We start from the raw sequence: 5,398 nt of genomic DNA, 5'->3' as shown, positions 1-5,398 counted from the left end.
AACCTTCCTTCCCTCCCTCTGCTACAAACAGGGCTTGTCACCTGTTTCTCATCTGTTTTCATTATAGAGGAAAAGTAATTGGTACATCTGGGCATTACTGGAGAAAAGGCTTGGCTAAAGCCATAATGGGGTAATTATAGCCTGAACTGAGCCATGCCGATGCATTGTAAATACATTTGCCTCTGAGTGTGTGATATTGTCACGTGTCCGTTCAGGTGGCTTTTTGGGGAGAGGGAGGAGAAAGAGGGGCGAAGTGAAAAGCTGACCATGCCTGACCTATCCCATGCATGTGCGGTAAACCTCGAAGATACAAATCCCTGCCATCCCAGCAGAAAAACAACAGTGTGCCCCACTGTAGGATGGGCCAGTGGCTCATTTTCCAAATGGCTGGTTTTCCTGGGGATTCAATTATCCTGTGTACAACAACTTGCTTCTGGTCTTTTATAACTGCAAAGAGACACCAAACCAAAATAGCTCGTTTTCACTGTTTTCGTGGTGCTCTCTGCTAAACAGCAACACATGACTGCTGGTAGACCACAGAAGCCAGTAAGCTAATGTAAAGCGTGACGGCAGGCTCTGGCAGCAGCCTACGCGGGCTGAAGGAGAGGGGAAGAGAGTACACAGAACCAGAAACCTCAAGTGGCTCCACGCGCACGTGTGTGTGTCTTTTGAGTGGGGCTCCCAGACACATCTCCACAAACTCCCAGCCCTCCCTCCTGGAGGTGACACTTCCAGTGCAGGAGAAAGTGTTCAAAGCTTTGGTGGTGTTTTACATCATTGGTGCACGGCACATCACAGAGCCACACAGTGACGGAACAGCTGAGGCTGGAAGGGGCCTCTGGAGGTTGTCTGGTCCAACCCCGCCACTCAAGCAGGGCCACCCAGAGCCAGTTGCCCAGGACCAAGTCCAGGCAAATGGTCCACATCCATTGCACCAAGGTGGTAGCATCTGCTTTGTGCCGTGGGGTTCGGGTGCAGTTCTGCCTAGCCCAGGTGGATGTTAAAGTTCAGAGGGTTTTGCCTTGATTGCAAGCACCAGCGTAAGATGCTGCTGCAGTAGCTGAGCCAGCCCCCCCAAAACTGGATGGGTAATGGGACCTGGAACTTTGTCTGTCTCTTGGCATGTCATTGCTATGCTGCAGGGTTGGAGAGGTACAGGATTTCAGAACGTAGGGGAAGGAGAAGCCGTCTGGAGTTGGGCATGCCTCTGGGGTCACTCTGGCCTCCAGCCCGTGCCTCTTCCCTGGCTGGCATACTGCGTTTGCAGGGGCACACCGTGGTCAGGAAGGGGGTTCTCCAGGGTGAGGCTCATCCTCCATACCCCTTGGTGTGCCCTACTCTGCAATTTCTCCAAATGCAGGAAACCTACCTGCATATTTTGGGGTAGTGGCAGTTTGTGTTCATACTCTTCCCTGTTTTCATTTTTCATATTAAATTGTCATACCTCTGAGCTGTAATGAGCTTTTATGATCAAAAATATTAAAACAGATTGGTATAATGGTCTTATCCTGTACATATGGAAAAATCCAGAATGGGAATAGGGAGAGATTTAACTACGACACAGGCAAAAGTGGCATTTGCAGGAGACAGAGCAGAGCAGAGCGGCATTGGCGCTGGACCTCTGCAAGCTCCACACCAGTTGAATATCCACCTTTATTTCCATAGCCAGAGACCACCATTTCTATTTCTTTCTTTTACCTTTTTTTTTTCCGATTAGGGAAAAGTTACGTCCTTTTGGGCTTGACTAAAATGGAGTGATCTGTTCATTTAGCTGCTGAGAAGGGAAATTAACTTCATTCTTATCCGTCTACCTTATTAGCACAAATATTGCGGCTGCATTATCCCATCCCACATAAAACCCCGTACAGTAGAGCCTTTTAATTGTCTGGCTAATTGTTTGGCCTCGGAGCTGCCTATTTCCGATTGTCTAATTCTCATTAGAATGCCAGCTGACACCGAGTCCTCCAAAGCTCCCTTTAGCTGCTTTTAACCACTTCTGGACTAATTTGGTGGTGTTGAAAGCACTTAGAGAAAGGCAACCAACAATAAGAAACGCAGTGCAAATGTTTCTCTTCTCTGATGCATTCAACATTTTAAATCTTGGCCATAAAGGAGTTTTGATGCTGGTTTAAATGCACAGATCCCTACAGAATCACAGCATTGTTGTGAGGGTTCAGGAGTGTGCAAAATGCGTGGACTGAAAATCTAGGCGCAAATGCTTCAGTCCTTGATCTGAAATATCTCCTTCTGAAACCTATGGGGTTTTTCACCCTATGAATAAGGAATGAATCAGGCTGGCCGGGTGCAGGCCCCCAGAGAGAGAAAGGGTCGGTCTGTACTGCAGCACTCTTTGTTAGCCCTACCTTAAGCATTTCTGAGGACAGCCTACAAAAACTGAACGGCACTAAATCTTGGGCTCACACTCTAAATTCAGTGCCATATATTATTGCCATGCAGCCCTTTTTTCACTTTATGATACTTCAGCACCCATTTCAGAATCTAGCTGAGCCCACAGCCATAGTTAGAAAGCTTTCCTGTTGTCTGTTCCTTCAGTTTTCTTTGAACAGCTCTCAGAGTCTAGTGAGTCACCTGAGACTGGCCAAAGCTTGGCCCATGTTGCCGTCAGACTGAACACAAGCAGGTAGGAAAGCTCAGTGGGGCAGGACGCCCGCAGAGTCATGTTCCCCACCACCGCTGCCCTGAGAAGATGGGGAAAAAATGTGTTCCTGCCAGATTTTGAGTGACACCCTAAAACCTAGAGAGGGATCAAAACATGGCCAGCTACTGAAAGTGGATGGTATAGATCTGATGAGGGTTTGTTACCGGTTTTAGCACTAGATTCCTTGGTCACAAGTGCAGGAGAAGAGTGGGAACGGCTTCAGTGCTGCTGTGGTGGAGGGTTTACTGGCTTCCCACAGATGAGGGGACCTCTTGCTTAGCTAGGGAGCCTTAGGGCACTGGTTCCCAATGGCCAAGGCTCCCTTTTGCTGCATCCTGTGAGCTCCTTAGGCAGAATGAAAGGTTTCAGGGAGACTTAAAGCTTGGGAGGCTGTCCACAAGCTTTCCCAGCATCTCCCCCCAATGCATCCCAGTGAGCAGATGGGCAGAGATGAGGGAAGCCCTGGCAGCCTTTCTGCTACCCCGTAACAGCAAGCATCACACCTATCGGCCAGGGTGCCCGGGGCACCCAGCGCCCAGGTCACCCATCCCAGCCAGCCACAGCAGTGTATTTTCAAAGCATCGCGTTTGACAGCTTCCAAAATGAAATACCATGAGATTGCCGCTTCGCAAAAATGTGGCATTTGGGGATTTTCCTCACAATTATTGGAGAAAAACATTTGGAAGGGTCATGTATGGAGTTTATGAAAATTCCTGCATGTTGTCCCAGTCCACCCCAGGACTTGCCTTGTGTTCTCCCAAACATCTCAGCACCGCCGTCCCCCAAGATATGTCGATGGCCTACTGCATCGCTGTCTGCAGCCAAAGCTGTTAATGATATTTCCTGCCAGCAAGGGCAGCTGAGACCTTATGTCTGGCATATACAACTTCTGTGTATATCTATCTATCTGTCTGTCTGCCTATATAGATATATATATCTTGTTCGGAAGATGTAGTAGCAAAATTTTGTATCAACAGTTCCTTCTTATGTGAAAGATAAAAGGGGAAGGAGAATAAATCTTCTCTCATCTTGCAGCTTGGGGTGCCTGTTCCAAAAAGAGGTCCTGAAGACCACAGCCAGAGAGATCATGGTTGAGAGCAACACACAGCCGCTGATTGAGCCTGGCGCCTCTTCCTCCCATCCCGAGATGGGGCATTTCCTACGTTTTTCTGTACAGTTCCACTGCCCTGATAGGCTTCATTTCCCAAGCATCCTTTCTAAAAATACTTTAACTGCTTTTGCCATGGATTTCTCTTCCTCACTTTCTTGCTTTCTAGAAAATCACAGTGTTCTTCCTTGACATTTCCTCCTGCCTCATGGAACGGGAGACCGAGTTACTGTTGTCTCCTTCAGCTGTGAACACAGATGGAATTTATGGCTTTTTGGGTTGTATTTATAACTGTTTTAAAAGCATGGCAAATGTCATCTACAAAAACTCTTGTTAGGCTGTTTCTTCCCCAGGCACCGCACGCTTCGCAGCTGCTGCGGCACACGAGGCGAGGGTCCGTGGCGTGGCGTGAATTACTGCTTTTGTAGCTGTAGACACTTCTGTGACTTGTTCAGGGATTTACCTGAACGTGACACTGGCTTGAGTCGTATGCTTCATGTGAGCCACGTGCTTCCCACATGGAGGAACCACATGCACCGCCGCTCGCCTGTCTCACACAGGCATAGGTTAAAATGGATGAAAGTGCCACAAATTGTCTCTTGAATGCATTTTTCAGGTTTGTCTCTGCATTTAAACTACTATTTGCCTTTAGGTCTCACAGCCTTGTCAACTTTTTTGTCTTTTGCAGATTTTTTTTTTTATTGGTTATATCTCAGTTCTGTAGCCTGAATTTTTCAGATATCCACAAGTATCTGATTAATTTTTGCCTTTTAGCCCAGGTTCCTAAGGAAACAAATCTCATCCAGTTGTGTATCTTGTCCGTAATAACTTCTGGGCAATTTTTCAACCAAATTTGATAGAAGGTTAAATGTCTGCAACACATAAGTTCCTGCAGCTTCCATGAAAATTAGTCTGGTTAGAAGAAAGAGGAAGAAATTAAGCTGGCACTGGAGGAAAGGCAGCTGTCACTCAGTGTTCAGCGGCAGCAGCAAATGTCCCAGCCACCTGGCAGGACCTGGCCGCAGCAGTTTGTCCCACCAAACGGGCCAGGAACATGAGAGGGAGTTGAGCAAACTGCTGTTTGGTGATGGGATTTTGAGGACACTGGGTGCCAACCCTCAAGAAATTGGAGTTTACCAGATCCGTTGCTCATGGAATGACTTTATTAAACAGGAAGGCTAAACAAACATTTTCCTTCCTCCTGATCGTGTGTCATTTCTTCTCAAGCCAATGCTTCTGAAAACAGGAGTCTAATGTTAGCACAGCTTCCCCAGAAGAGGTTTCCAAGACGCTCTGCTCCCAGCAGCTCTTACTGAAATTAATGGGAGCTGCTGGGGCTCAGTGCTTCCAAAAATAAAAACACTTTGCCAGTGGTACAGATGCAGATGTCTAAATTTAAGCTGTAGTTTTTGAGCATCTGGGGCCTAAATCCATGTCTGAGCACTTCAAAACAAGTGGCCTGATTTTTTACAGGTACTGAACTGCCTTACTGAAGTCAAGGGACTTACGGGCTGTCCGGATCAGGCTATATTTGGAAAGCAAGGGGTAGGAATAGGTAGCTGAAATTTAGGCACACAAATTGGAGCACATGGGCCGTGCACCTGAGAGCAGGGGTTCTCAAAGCGTTCAGC

General features: G+C 47.4%; 1 non-coding gene across 1 annotated transcript; it reads left to right on the top strand.

The window, feature by feature from the left end:
- The first annotated feature begins 1,252 nt into the window (after window positions 1-1,252).
- Window positions 1,253-1,415, top strand: LOC118452904. Its single transcript, XR_004842785.1, has one exon. It is a non-coding gene; the product is annotated as a U1 spliceosomal RNA (small nuclear RNA).
- The last annotated feature ends 3,983 nt before the right edge of the window (window positions 1,416-5,398 follow it).

Source organism: Egretta garzetta, unplaced genomic scaffold (assembly GCF_000687185.1).
Source record: "Egretta garzetta isolate BGI_Z169 unplaced genomic scaffold, ASM68718v1 scaffold58, whole genome shotgun sequence".
Lineage (NCBI taxonomy): Eukaryota > Metazoa > Chordata > Aves > Pelecaniformes > Ardeidae > Egretta > Egretta garzetta.
The sequence above is the reverse complement of the archived record's forward strand: the minus strand, read 5'-3'. Positions and strand labels throughout refer to the sequence as shown.